Here is a 15,940-nt window from a genome sequence, read left to right on the forward strand (position 1 = left end):
AAATAATCTATTATTTAAGTGTATTAATTTTACTTATTTGGAAGTTACAGTTTGAATTCTCTATAATCTCTGAGCCTTCTGTAATCTTTGAGTTTGTAGTCTTTTTTTTTTTAATTTTTTTTATTTATTTATGATAGTCACACAGAGAGAGAGAGAGGCAGAGACACAGGCAGAGGAAGAAGCAGGCTCCATGCGCTGGGAGCCCGATGTGGGATTCGATCCCGGTTCTCCAGGATCGTGCCCTGGGCCAAAGGCAGGCGCCAAACCGCTGCACCACCCAGGGATCCCAAGTTTGTAGTCTTTCACGGAGCTGGTACTATGCCAGCACTTGGACATTGTTAATCGTGCCTCTGTCCTCAGGGAGCTGAGATTGCCTGAAATACTATGGTCTCTGCTTGTATAGCACAATAGTGGGAAGTGTAGAAACATCTGCTAAAGTTTGGTCAGAGCCATTGATAGTGAGAATACGGAATTGACATTATAACCTGCCAGATGGGGAACTTGGGAGCTTGTTTTCTGGGTTTGGATGTACCCCATTCCTCCTGACTTTACCAGCTCCCAGGGGCATTGTTCTATTAATCACTGCAAGCCCTGGCCTTTCTTGAACACAGGCATAATGTTCTCTTGTGCCTAGCCTTGGAAAGTGGCAGTTATGTGCCTGGATCCTTAAATTAGGCCCCTTGTTGGTTATATCTGGACTTCTCCCAGCTTTTCACCACTTCATTATATGGAACACAATTTTCTCCTACACAATTTATGGTCCTTCAAAAGTTTACCTTCTTGTTTTTAGGATGGAGTCCTTGCTTCTAATTTAAGATCTCCATTTATCCTGATATCAGAAATCCCATCAGTGTGATCTTGGGTGAATCTCTAAATCTCCTCACTAAAATGGGGGTAATAATACAGATCGTTAAAAAGAATAAATAAAATAATGTACAACACTGTGAATGAATGCTAGTTTTTAAGTTCTTAATAGGAAGCATTAAAAGACCAGAGGCATCGAAGATGAAGAGTAGAGTGGGAGAGTAAGAAAATTGAGACAGTAGGAGTTTGTGGTTGAAGGGAGGGTTAAAAGGTCAAAATTTGCAACTCTAGGTATTCACAATGTGTTGAGGCAATATATACAATCAGGCATTCCTTTTTCAATGCTCTATGCTGCCTTCTCTTATTATTGCATGATATGGGGACTAACCCTTTTATTCACACTCTAAGTCAGAAGACACTTTTTTTTTCACATTACAGTTGATTCTTGAACAATAGGTTTGAACTGTTGGGGTCCACTTATATGCAAATTTTTACAGCACAGTACTGTAAATGTATTTTATAGTTTTCTTAACATTTTCTTTGCTCTAGGTTACTTGTAAGAATACAATGTAAAACACATATATAAAATATCTGTTAATCAACTGTTATTGTGTTTCAGTCAACAGTATAGGCTTTTAGTTAAGTTTTGGGGAAGTCCAAAGTTATATGTAGATTTTTGTTTGGGGGGTGGTCAGTGCCCAAGAGCCCCATGTTGTTTCAAGGGTCAACTGTATAATTATAAGATATTTGTAGATTCTCACTTTGAGAACCTCTCTAGAAGGAGACATGTACATTTCAGTTAAGTCCTAAAGGTATCAAGGCAAGAAAAAGATCCATTGCTGAAAATCCCTTCCAGGTATATACACTAGTATTTTATGGAAAGTTAGTAAAGTTTTGAGGAAGAGATAAAAGAAATCTGAAAAAGACAAATGAATAAGTAAAGGGATATTGAATAGTGACAAGCATTTGTATACTTTTTTTTTGTCTCTGAATGAGAAAAATAAAAAATATAAAACATGATTGATAACTGATGGCAGATTTTTTTCAAAACTTATTTTAAAAACATGATCACATTAGGGGCATGCGGGTGGTGCAGGAGGTTAAGCATCCAACTCTTGGTTTCAGCTCAGGTGGTGATCTCAGGGTCGGGCGACCAAACCCCATGTGGGGCTCTGTCCTCAGCACGGAATCTGCTTGAGGGTTCTCTCCCTTTCCCTTTGCCCCTCCCACTCATGCTCTCTCTGAAATAAATAAACCTTTAACAACAACAGCAACAACTAAACATGATCACATTGGGATGATTTCAAATGGACTGAGAGCAGCTATATGGTTTTAGTTACCACTGAAAAGAAACCAGATGGCAGGGGGACTCTACCTTTTCACTAATAGCATTTTCACAAAAAATGTTAGTGATGATTGGTATTTGATGCCATTCTGGAGTCAAAAGAATAAATGGTATTGGGCAGCCAAATCGTTCTTCTATTCCCCATTTTTACATGTCTTTTTGTCTCTCCATCTAATTATTTTCCTTCATAGCATCCTTGTTGTTTGGAGAGTGGGCCTCAGTTGTCTGTCTTTTGCCTCTTTTTTTTTCCTGTCTCTTCATACAAGAGTGACAAGGAAAGACCTGAGTGGATCTGTCTGGTATTATAAATTGGTATAGTAATGGAATTGTCAGTACACATGTAAGGGGGAAAAGTGCACACATTTCATTCTTTATAAAAGACTATTTTTTAAAAAGATTTTATTTATTAGAGAGAGAAAGCAAGCAAGAGCATGAGCATGAGAAGTGGGGAAGGGCAGAGGGAGAGGGAGAAGCAGGCCTGACACGGGGCTTGATCCCAGGACCCTGAGATCATGACCTGAGCTGAAGGCAGATGCTTAACCACCTGAGCCACCCAGGTGCCCCTATAAAAGACTGTTTTTTGATCAGATTTTCTTGCATACAGCAAGTAAAGAAAAATCTTTGTTGCAGAAATGTATGAAGGCTCTGTGGGAACTGAAAACAAGGCTGCATTTGATCATAAAATTAAGCACCACTAGAATTCCCTATTTTCATTTCAGTATTTAGGACTAGCTTATTTTTATCCTGTATATTACATATACTTTCACAAATAAAACTGATTGCAATGTGGAAAAATCAGTTATCCATGAAATAATTTTTAAGCTGTGTTTCTGCCCTCAGTAGTATCTCTAGTTTTGAATTTTATTGGGAAAAATTGTGTTCCATGTATTAAACAATCAGATATCTTTTAGATAAACATGTACTCCCTTTCAACTTAAGTACTTTTTAGTTCCTTTAATGTAACTATGAAATTTTATAATTCATTCATTCATCTCAAGTATTTATTTACCTATGAATATTTACCTACTTTATAACCAAAAAATTTAAATAATCATCCCCTAATTTCTTCTTGCAGATTTGTGTAATCATGAGCTTGAAATTAAACCCTTACCTATTTTTTATGTTAGAAAAATGACTCATATTTTAGGTTGCTATACTACTTCATTGATCAATGAGATGATGAAGAGACAGGCTCAGCAAGACTGATGATTTTTTATGAGTTTTAGCATTCAAATTGGTTTTAAAAACCAGAATTATTTTGAGGTTATCATTTAGAAATGTATGTAGTATATAGCATTTTATCATTGATTTATATAAATACATGGTACAAATACTCTTGTTAACACACAGTTATTTATGTACGTGTTTTATATAACCTAGAGATGATTTAATGGCTTTAAAACAAAAAAATTCAGATACAAATAACAGAGTTAAAAATATTCAATAATGGTTATATAAAAATAGAGAGTTAAAGAAAAATGTTCAATAATGATTATATTGTAAAAGTATTAAAATACCCAATGTAGGAGTTTTAGTTTAACTGAGTTTTCATAAAATTTCTCCCAACATAATGGATGTTTTCTTGAATTGCAAACATGCCTGCTCTTTAATAATAAGCCTTTAAAATTTTTTTATAGATAGATGCATTAATATTAATCATATAACCTGTAGCTTGACAGAGTTGCCTTCTAATCAAGCTGTGGTCATCATTCTTGCTTAAATATGTGAATTTAGCCTAATTAGGATATAATTAGGTTGAACCTGATTTGGCTTGACAAAAAGCCCTGCAGGTATTCTAAAGTCAAAATTAATTTTCAAGGATTCAACATATTTCTTGTTAGTTCATAACAATGTACAAGGTTACATAGCATTTTAAAAAGCACAGTACACAAAAGCTTCAAAATAAAAGTAGACATGACATTTATTTTCTGTTTACCAGATTTAGGACACCTTTCCCTACTCTGTAACATTCAAGAGCATTTTTAAAAATGCACTAAAGGAAATAAATCCAAGCGTGAATGATTGATAAATTCTATCATCTAATGAAATAGGGGCACCTGAGTGGCTCAGTAGTTTAAGTGTCTACTTTTGGCTGGGGTCATGATCTCGCAGTCCTGGGATTGAGCCGCATGTTGGGCTCCCGGCCCAGCTGGGAACCTGCTTTTCTCTCTCTCTTTTCAGCTCTCCCTGCTTGTGCTCTCTCTCTCTCTCTCTCTCTCTCTCTCGGTCAAATAAATAAATCAAATCTTAAAATAAAAATCTAATGAAATAGTTTGTTAAAGATGACTGGTGGTGTCCTTTTGTCCACATCTGCTCAATATAAAATGTGTAGGATGGAGAAGAATCTGGTTTGTGGGAGCCAATGTAGAAAAGGCTATGAGTAGCTTATTATCAACCAGTAATTAATGAAATGTACATTAACAACATAATAGTGAATATTTACAGAAGACTTAACATATGCCAGAAATTGTTCTACGTACTAGGTATTTAGCAAGAGAACTATTTATTGCATTAAAGAGCAATTTATTTTATTTCCCTGTGGATCAGCTAACAACAGGGAATTAGGCTCAATAAAAGGCTTAACTGGATGTTAGAATTGTCTCCAGACATGGTGAACTTCCCCCTGAAGTATATGGTTTTCTGTAACTAGTAGGGCTAAAATTGTGATTAGACTGCCAGATTACTAATCTATAGCAAAGGGGTTCAGTCACTATACTGGTTGTTGGATGAGATGCTGTTTCAATCCTGAGGCTCATGATTCATTCACATTGAAGGGTTATAAGGAAAGCACTGATCAAATTACCAAACAGAAATAAAAATGTTTTCAGAAGCTTTCATTTACGCATTCAATGAATATTTACTTAGTGCTTACTACATACCACATACTGTTTTCAACCCTTGGGGATCTGTTTTTACAATAAGTATTGTGAGTTTTGGAATGTCAGTCTTTTCTTTAACTTCTCTAGTTTCAAAGAACCACATTTTGCCATCGAAATATATCCAATTATGGAATATAAAAAAAATTAAGGGAAATCCAGAAAGAATTAGACACCAGATAATGTGCCTTTCTTTGTATAAACTTTTTTTTTTTCCATAGGAATTTGTGGTTGTTTCTGGCATTTAGGACAAGAGATTGACCTTTTCTCTCTTGTCCATTTAAAATTACTAACTATGCTACAATAACAATAATAATGGATATCATTCACTGAACATTTACCATATGATGCAGGTAGTATACGTCATTGTATCTCTTGTACTGAAGAGGAAATAGGCATAGAGAGGCTTACTAACTTACCTAAGGTTAAGCAGCTAGTAAGAGATTAAACAAAAAAACTGTATTGTGCTTGTTTTCTATTTGGTATGATTAGCTACATACCACATAACCTTTCTAGATAGAGAATCTGTATGCCTGGTGCACTGATTCTCATTTGTTATTGTTTTGCAATTTTAATATATGAGAAAAGGAAGTGGATTAGTAAAAAGGAAGAAATTATAGTGGAAGTTCAGTAATGTTTCAACAACACTAACCTGGCCATTCTTTCTGATTTTCCTTTATAGACTCGTCTTCCTATTGGAATTGGAGGTATTTCTTGGCATTCTGTTAGCTCCTCTACCCTGCTCTTCCTTGCCACATAATCCCTGAATGGTCTTATCCCTGATATGATTTCTATCACTAGTCTAACCTTTTATAAATCTCAACTCTACATTTCCAAGTAAGGCCATTTTCCTTTGTTCCATCTAGATCAGTATATCCAACAATTTAGGTAAATTGATGCTTTGAGTTGTATTTTAAACTTGTAAACATTTTCTCTTTATCTATAAAATTAATTTTCACAACATTTAGCTATTTCTCTAATTTCAAGAAAACCTACATAATCTTTAGTTAATTTGAGCTATCTCAGTGAGGTCATAATAAAATAAGATCAAATTAACCCCTATGTCAACATAGATTGCAATTTATGTGAATAACAGTTTTCTATGATAAGTTTTCTAACAAATGGAAATCCCTAAAATCTATTTTTAAGCTCAAGTTTACAAAGCAATTTTTGGTTTTCTAATCAAACAATTTCAATATTACAGCATTTTTGTGCCATTTTTAAGAAATAGATCTAGATACAAACTTCAAATTCTGATGGTGCAAATAACATTGATTAGTATTTTATGACAACTTGTGTAGTTACTAAACCTCTCTTTTGTCTAATTAACAACATATAATGGTTTGTTGTGAGATTTATATTCTTAAAACATCTATGGTAATAGATTTCCATTGGAATTTCTAATTCAGATGCTGAGATATACATCTTCTGACTCCTATTAAAATTTTTAGTCAAGGTGCATTAAAGAATTTGTAGTTGACGCTTATGATTATCTTTTGCTCAATGGAGTCAAGAGGAGGAATAACAAATATCACATACTTCATTTATTGGGCTGTAGATGAAAACCAGAAATCAATATAAAGGACTAAGGCATGAGTTGTTATACAACCTACATACACGTTCATTCATTCATTCCATCATTTATTTGCCAAAATTTAAAAAGTGTATGCATAAGTCTAATTGGGATAGCCCTTGTTAAAGAATTTAGGGTCCTAACTACACCTTCAATACTAATCTCATGTTCGCTAGAGTTTTCTACATCTAACAATAGGATCTTGGATCCCACAGTTAATGAAAAGGTCTTATTAAAATCTCTTAAAACATAGTAAGTGCATTATTAGATGATTAGACCACTTAGATATATGCATTTTATGCTGTTTTCTTTGAAACTCACGATGTTATAATAGCGCTCCAGTTAGCTTCACACATCTGCTCTGAATAGCCATTAAAAATATTATAGCTTGCCCCCCCATCCCCCACCCCACAGATCTGGGTGACACTTCTTTAATAATAGCTTGCAGTGGTGGAGCCACCACTCCCAGCAGGGAGTTGCCAGGTGTCCCTCAGCACCTGCCCCACCACTCCCACCCCACTGCCAGCATGAAGGCTGCAGACGATGGCAACCCTTCCACGTGGAGGACTTGCTCTTCTCCTGCCAGGCATATGCCTATGTGCCTAGGTGCTCATGGTCAAGGAACAGGGCAACCACTGCAAGTACTGCTTCGCCAGGAAAAACTACTGTCCAGATATAGAAGATGTAAGCAGGTAGGCATATTACTACAATGTGGAGTATCAGAAAGAAGATTGGCCTATGCACAAGCTGGAATGTTGTTTTTGGGGGTAAATGGAATCCCTTGGAGACTGTAGGACTAACTGCAAGGATTTTGGCCAGCTAAAAAAATCCACCCAGAGAAAACTCCTTCAGAGAAATTGTTAGCTGTGAAGGAGTTTGAATCACATCTGGATTAATCAGACAATGAGAAGAAGGACTCAATTCGGAATGACATTGGTGCTCTTCATCACTTTCACTCCAAGCACCTCCACGTCCCTGACAGTGATAGCTTGTTGGTACTCTTTGCACCAGGTAACTATAATGGTTTCATCTTCAAAGATGAAGATCTTTCTCATTTGGGATCAGCAATATTCCCTGAGGTTGCCCCGATGTCACTGTGGCCCAGAAGGGAACCTTGGCAGACGTTAGGAGTATACAGAGTATCAACCTTGGAGAGGAGGTTTTTACCATCTACATTGATCTGTACCCAACAGAAGACAGGAAGATTGGTTAAGAGGTTCTTCCTTCTTTACTTGATGGTGCCAGGAATGTACCATCAAAGACAACGTAAGGCCAAGGTGGAAATCCAGAAGCTCAGCCATTCCTCCAAAGGCAAAAACTGTCCAAGGCATGGTCAGATATGTACACAATGTTCATCAAGGACTTCCAGAGGGCAAAGCACTACAAATCCTGTAGTGAGCTGCTGGAGATCTGTGAGCTCAGCCAGGTGAAGGAGAGCTTCGTATTTGAGAACAGCAGTGTGTACATGTTGCAGGTCATAAGTGTCTGCTTGTACATGCACAACTGGGAAGGAGCCCTGCAATATGGACAGAAAAATCATTAAACATTATCCTCTGTATCTCCTCACCGTGGTTTCCCTGTAGTTGAAGCTGGGAGGACTATACAGGAGCCTGGGAATGAAAGCTGCAGGAAAGAAAGCCCTGAAAGCCATTGTCATAATGGAAGTAGCTCAAGCCAAAGATCATCTGTACATTTCTGAAATCAAACAGGAAATTGAAAGCCACCGAAACTATGCCAACATGTTAGTTTTTATTTAAATGGTAGGGCAGAGATCTTCAAGGATTTGAGTATTTCAAATCGTACACATCATTATCTCATTTCTTAAAATCATTGGAATGAAAACACTTGGCTTACCTGGAAGTTGGTCTTAATCTTTAATCTTAATACCAAAATAATTTTTTAAAAAAGATTTTATTTATTTATTCATGAGAGACACAGAGAGGCACAGGCAGAGGGAGAAGCAGGCTCCATGCAGGGAGCCTGATGTGGGATTCTATCCCGGAACTCTGGGATCATGCCCTGAGCCAAAGGCAGATGCTCAACCACTGAACCACCCAGGTGTCCCCCAAAATAATTTTTGAATGTTTTTTTCTTCCTAAGAGATATGTCATGGTTTCATATATTGAGTTTAAAAATTGGACAAATTGAGTTTTAAAAATGTGATTTCTTTCCCTTTATGCAGACTATAATGTTCTGAAAAAACCTGAATGATAAAAGAGAATAAAAAGGTAATGGTGTAAAAAAAAAAGTATCATAATATGTAACATCGTTATCTATTTTTATTTAAATTAATAGATCTTATTTTTAGAGCAGTTGTAGGTTTTTTTTTTTAATTTTTATTTATTTATGATAGTCACACACACAGAGAGAGAGAGAGGCAGAGACACAGGCAGAGGGAGAAGCAGGCTCCATGCACCAGGAGCCCGACGTGGGATTCGATCCCGGGTCTCCAGGATCGTGCCCTGGGCCAAAAGCAGGTGCTAAAGCGCTGTGCCACCCAGGGACCAGGGATCCCCCTTTTTTTTTTTAATTTTTATTTATTTGCAGTTGTAGGTTTAAAGAAAAATTATGCAGAGTGTACAGAGAGTTCTCAAAAACTTTTTCTCCACTGCCTCTTTGCAGTTTATCTACTTATTAACGCCTCCCTTTAGCGTGTGGCACGTTTGTTATAATCAGTGAACCACTAATGAAACATTATTATCAGCTAAGGCCCACAGTTTATTAGGGTTCACTCTTTGTGTTGTATAGTTCTAAGTGTTCTGCATAACACCACGTATCAACCATTATGGTGTCATACAGAATTGTTTCACTGCCCTCCAAATCTGGTGTTCCCTTTCTTTTTAAAAAAGATTGATTGATTGGTAGATTTGAGATGGGGCAGAAGGCAAGAATCTCAAGCAGACTTCTCACTAAGCGTGGAGCCTGGCTCGATCTCATGACCCTGAGATCATGACCTGAGCCAAAACTGAGTGTGACACTTAACTGCCTGAGCTACTCAGGTGCCCCAGGTGTTCCATCTTTTAATCACTCCTTTTTTTCCTTGCTCTCTTTGAACCCTTGGCAACCACTGATCTCTTTACTCTTGATCATTTAGCCTTTTCAAGAATGTCATGTAGTTGGAATCACACACTGCAGCATTTACAGACTGGCTTATCTACTTAGCAATATGCATCTAATTTCCCCTGTGTATTTCCATGGCTTGATAGCTCATTTCTTCTTAGGACTGAATAGTATTCCATTGTATGGATGTACCACAGTTTATACATTCCCCTGATAGAGGACATCTTGATTCCTTCCAATTTTGAGCAATTATGAATAAAGCTGCTATTAACATTTGTACACAGGTTTTTGTGTGAATGTAAAATTTCAACTCATTTAGGTAAATATCTGCGAGTACAACGACTGAATCATGTGGTAAGACTATGGTTAGCTTTGTAAGAAACTGTCAAACAGTTTTCCAAAGTGGCTATACCATTTTGCGTTCCACCAGCCATGAATGAAAGTTCCTCTTGCTTTATACCCTCGGTGTTTTGGATTTAACCATTCTAATAGGTATGCAGTTGTCTTATTTTTTTAATTTGCAATTCCCTAATGATATTTGCTATTGAGCATCTTTTCATATGCTTGTCATCTATATGTTTTACTTGGTGAGATTCATGTTTAGATATTTTGCTCTCTTTTTAATTGGGCTATTATTGTTGGGAGTTCAGAGTTCTTGGCATACTTTGTATACAATTTTTTTTTATCAGATTTGTGTTTTGAAAACATTTTCTGTGGATTTTCATTTCTTACCAGTGTCTTTTGCAGAGCAGAAGTTTTTCATTTTAATGAAGTTTAAACGACCAATGCTTACTTCCATGGATCATAAGTTTGGGGTTATATCTAAAGCAGCCTTCACCAAACCCAAGGGCACTTAGATTTTTTACTATATTATCTTCTACAAGTTTTATAGTTTTTAATTTTACATTTAGGTCTATAAAAAATGTGGGGTTAATTTTTTATAGGGTGTAAGGCCCATGACTACATTTATTTTTTGCATGTTTATGTCCAGTAGATCCAGCACCATTTGTTGAAAAGAGTGTTCTGTGTATATTTAATTGTCTTTGCTCCTTTGTCTGAGATCAGTTGACTGTATTTGTGCAGGTCTACTTTTGAGTTCCTCATTTTATTTCATTAATTTGTCTATTCTTTTACCAATACGACACTGTTTTGGTAACTATACCTTTATTGTTAGTCATGTGGTGTTAATTCTCTTATTGTAAAGAACAATTGTTCTTTACAATAAGAATTGTAATACTAAGTTTAAGAATTAACACTTTACCTTCAGTATTGTGCTGGCTATTCTGATTCTTTTGCTTCCCATATAAACTGTAGAATCAGTATGTCAGTATCCATAATGTAACTTGCTGGGATATTGATTAAGAGATTTCACTGAATGTATAGTTCAAGTTGGGGAAAACTGACATCTTGACAATATTGAATCTTCCTCTCCTTGAGCAATGAATACCTCTCCATTTATTTAGACCTTTTTGATTTTTGTTATCAGAGTTTTATAGTTTTCCTCACATAGATTTTGTACCTAATTTGTTAGGCTTATACCTAAATATTTAATTTTGGGGGTTGGTTCTAATGTAAATGGTGCTATGTTTCTAATTTCAAATTTCAATTATTTGTTGCTGGTATATAGGAAAGGAATTGTTTTTTAATTTTTTTAATTTTTTTTATTAACCTTGTATTCTGCAACCTTCTAGAATCATTAATTAGTTCCAATAATTTTTTAGTCAATTCTTTCAGATTTTGTGCATAAAAGTATTCATGTCACTTGTGAGCAAAGGCAGTTTTATTTCTTCCTACCCAAACTGTATGCTTTACTTCCTTCTTGTTTTATTGTGTTAGTGAGACTTCCAGTATGTTGTTGAATAGGAATGATGAGAAGGATACAGTTACTTTGTAAAGAGAAAATATTTCATTATTTCATGAATATGAAAGGAATTAGGCAACTTGGCTCTATGTTAGATTAAAATATAAAAATTCAATCAATAGGTGGCCAAGCCTTTTGTAGAAACATTTTAGAAAAAAACAATTTAAATTTGCTCTCCAGACAGTTGTTTCTGACTGATATAATGGATCCAAATGAGATTTTTTTTTCTCTTCTATTTAAGTCCGTGTTCATAAACCACATAAATCAATTGAATAGGGGACCCTTTCTATATCAAGTACAAGGCCTCCAGAGGAATAAAAAAAAAAAAAAGAAAGAAAAAGAAAAATCCATGAATACCGCCCCCCCCACGGGAACATATAAAATATATAAAATGTTTCCCTATTTCATAACTCAATTTGATAATTAATTTTTAAAAAACCAAACATTTAGTGAATATTATAAAGAGATAGAAGGAGAAAGGAGAGCCAAAGAAAAGGGAAAAGAAAAAAAATATTTTTTATCATAGCTATAGAGTATCCAGATACCACTGCTGTATTAATATTTTTTAGTGAAAAAACAGAAGAGATGAAGAATAGAAAGAAAAAAATGGCATACCAACCTTTGTTCACAAGGCAAACGCACACACACATTTATTTGACACTGAGGTTGCAATCTTGTATTAGACAAAATTTAATGGGAGAGACAATTAACAGTGACACACAGAATCGCCACAGGGGAGGCATACATATAGAGCAACAAGGGAACAGAGGGAAAAGATAATAGACATCTGGAACATAAACCACACACACACACACACACACACACACACACACACACACCTTGAAGCTCCACACAAAAGACAAAAGCATACAGCCCGCAGAGAGACAAAGACATGATTCACACTCCACTGAATCACATGTAAGGTGGAAATCACTCTTAGAATTTTATAACATAGATGGTTTTGATTCTGCATGATTCTTTCATTTGGAAACGCAGATAATCTTGAAATCTTAATTTTTTGATAAAGAAAACTTAAGGTCTCTGGAGAAAGTTGTGTTTCTGTTTTGGGTTTAGACATTTTAAATGGAGCAACATCACCATCTTGTGGTGTTTCAGAATAATGACTTTGCTTTTTAATGACATTTTGAGTTTACCTAGTTCTAGGTTAAATAAAGCTAACTTGATTATTCATGTGAATGGGGGAAAGTAATTATGCAGAAAATTGAATCTATAATATCTCAACACGTTAAATTTTTTCTTAAAGCAAAAGTACTTTAATGGAAGAGTTACCTCAGGAAGTGATACCTGTTTATTATTTAACGGTTGCTCAGTGGTCACCTTCACTTTACCAGGCTCAGAACAAGAACCAAGAAGTGATCCATCTACATACATTTGTATCTAACTTTTCTTTTTTTCCTAAAGATTTTATTTATTTATTCATGAGAGACAGAGAGAGAGAGAGAGAGAGAGAGAGGCAGAGACACAGACAGAGGGAGAAGCAGGCTCCATGCAGGGAGCCCAATGTGGGACTCGATTCCGGGTCTCCAGGATCATGCCCTGGGCTGAAGCCAGGCGCCAAACCACTGAGCCACCCAGGGATCCCCTGTATCTAACTTTTCTTAAATGTATTGCCTATACCTTTCTTTTTTTACATTATAAGTACTTTCTCTACTTTCTTGCACTCTACAATGTAATAAAACACGAGGACCACTACCCATGGCTCCCTGCCCCAATGCTTACATTGCTAACATCCTTTTCAGCTGAAGAGGACTGGAACCTTTTCAGCTATCTATAAAATGGGATAAAGACTGTAAAAATGCATGCTGAAGAATGTAAATATATTATCTGTTCTGTATTTCACATTTTATTTGATGCTGGTTTGGTTCTTTAGCATATGAGATTTTATTTTTAGTCAGTCTAGGATTTAGTAACATTCACTCAACTGGCTCTGATGTTGCTCAAATTTGTGTAACTGGAACATAAAAGTAGGGAATCTGAGAGGCAGTTCCTATCCATCAGATGCTTACAGTCTAGTTGGGGATGAGGACATACACACAAGAACCACATTAAAAAAAAAAAAAAAAAAAACAAGGTAATACATAAGTTATTTTGAAATCCCACATCACGTTTTATAATTCTCCCACCCGCCAATCTTTTACCTTATTCAACTAATCTGATAAACTCACTGGGGAAGGATTTGCTGGGCACTTACTATTTCCATAATCCTTGATGCCATGAAAGATAAAAGTAAGAGGTATAGGAAAAAAAATTTCAGGACTTTTATAATCTAATTGGGATGCCTAACAAAAAAAATGTCTTAGAAAATGTTAACGCTCATAGCTACACATAATATACTGAAGTTATGATTGGAAAGAATGAGAGTTTTTAGTTTTTATCAGATTCGTCATTCACATTTTAAATACATTTTAAAATATGAAGATAAACAAAATTCAGAAACTACTGAAGTAAAAATTTATAACACCACTTCATTAATGCAAGTATTTAGTATTTTGGTGCACAATAGTCTTCTTTTCCACCTCATGGTTTAGGATCCTCAAAATCCACGGCATAGGAGAATTTGCCGTGGAGAATTTTAGCTGAAGAGCATAAAATCATCTCTAGAAATTAAGACAGGAGGGATCCCTGGGTGGCGCAGCGGTTTAGTGCCTGCCTTTGGCCCAGGGCACGATCCTGGAGGCCTGGGATCGAATCCCACGTCGGGCTCCCGGTGCATGGAGCCTGCTTCTCCCTCTGCCTGTGTCTCTGCCTCTCTCTCTCTCTCCCTCTGTGACTATCATAAATAAATAAAAAATTATTAAAAAAAAAATTAAGACAGGAAAACTAAGGTCTTTACTCTTCTTCCCCACCCCTCCCCAAATCGAATTAGAAAATACTTAGAAATGAATCTGACAAAAAGGTTGAAGCCTTTCTTGAAGAAAACTGCAAAATGAGGAGAGGAACATAAAAGAAGCCTTGATTAAGCAGATGTTCTGGGGTGCAAAGTCATAATATTGTAAAGAAGTAAATTCTCAAATCTACAAATAGAGTACAATTGCCTTGAAACTCCAGCTTTCCAAAGTGGCTCTAAAGTTAATAGAGCTCTTAATAGGGTTAATAGTTAAATATTAAAGAAGAACTAACATTTTTTTTCTTAAAAAAGGAAGTTGCAAAGTCAACTATACAATTAAAACTAGAATTGCTTGATGTTGGCACAGGAAGAGAAAGACAGTGAGATGAGAAAATCCAGAAACAGACAAATTATGTAGTTTAAGAATTTTGCATATGATAAGAGTAATATTCCACATTGGTGAGCAAAGAATGAATTTGACAAACACTTTTTTGGGTAACAATTGACCCAACGTTAAAATGAAACAAATGTAGATTCCTACCCCACTCCATGTATTATACAATTTCCAGATGGATCAACATTTTAGCTATTAAAAATTGAAATAATAAAATTACTGAAAACATAAATTAATAATGCTATAGTCTTACATTGGTAGAATTTTCTAAATGTGACCTCAAATATAGGACCAGAAAGCAAAATTTGGTTGATATTACTAACTAATTATTAATACTGGTCGAATGAACCAATGTAAAAAAATCTGTGAACTTTTTGGAAAGAGAAATGAATAGTGAAAAAATACAACACATATAGGAGGCCAACTTATTCTAGTGTTAGATACTATTCTAGTATCTCTCATACGAGAGATACTTTCTCTGATACAAGGAGGCAGGCCAGAAGCTACACATGGTAGCACCCTGCAAAAGCCCCATGAGGTTGACAGAGGGCGCCTGAATTCAGACAGCTGCCATATAAAGTAGCCTAAGGTAAGGTTTGTTTGTTTGTTTTTTAATGTGTTAATGCCTTTTACTTATTCCTGTCTTCGGTCAAGTTCAGGTGCAGAACCTGGCTGGTTTGGGCTGTGATGAAAAGATATAATCAAAATCTATATCCATGCAAAGAAGGAGAGCAGAGAGCAGTAACTCTACCTGAACCTCTCCAGAAAGTCTTATGTAATTGGCATGGGGCACCAGCAGGTTTAAGAGCAGCTCAGGTGATTCTAATGTGCAGCCAAATCGAGAGTCACAGCAGTTACTGCTTCTCCACCTTTTGGCTAAGATCAAGTGGAGAATTATAGCAGTTAGAGGTAGTGTGAGAGAGGTGGCTCAGCAGCGCTGAGGTGATTCCATAGGCACCTAATTGTTGGCAGCAGAGACTGCTGCATCCAGGGGTCCTTCGAATGAAATATAATTGTAGTCCAGACTTTAAAAAAGAGCATGAGCCGGGCATTGACAAGAGGACAAATGACATGCTTCCTGGAGGGTATTCTGAGGAGAGGGGCCTGCGACCTTGCTATTATGATCATGGTCTTTCAGGTTACATAAAGATTCCTGTGAAGAACAATCTTCAGAAAGAC

General features: G+C 36.0%; 1 pseudogene; it reads left to right on the plus strand.

Moving 5' to 3' along the window:
- Positions 1 to 1,005: 1,005 nt before the first annotated feature.
- LOC112915840 (N-lysine methyltransferase SMYD2 pseudogene) lies at positions 1,006 to 8,355 on the plus strand (annotated as a pseudogene).
- Positions 8,356 to 15,940: the final 7,585 nt, after the last annotated feature.

Source organism: Vulpes vulpes, chromosome 11, assembly GCF_048418805.1.
Source record: "Vulpes vulpes isolate BD-2025 chromosome 11, VulVul3, whole genome shotgun sequence".
Lineage (NCBI taxonomy): Eukaryota > Metazoa > Chordata > Mammalia > Carnivora > Canidae > Vulpes > Vulpes vulpes.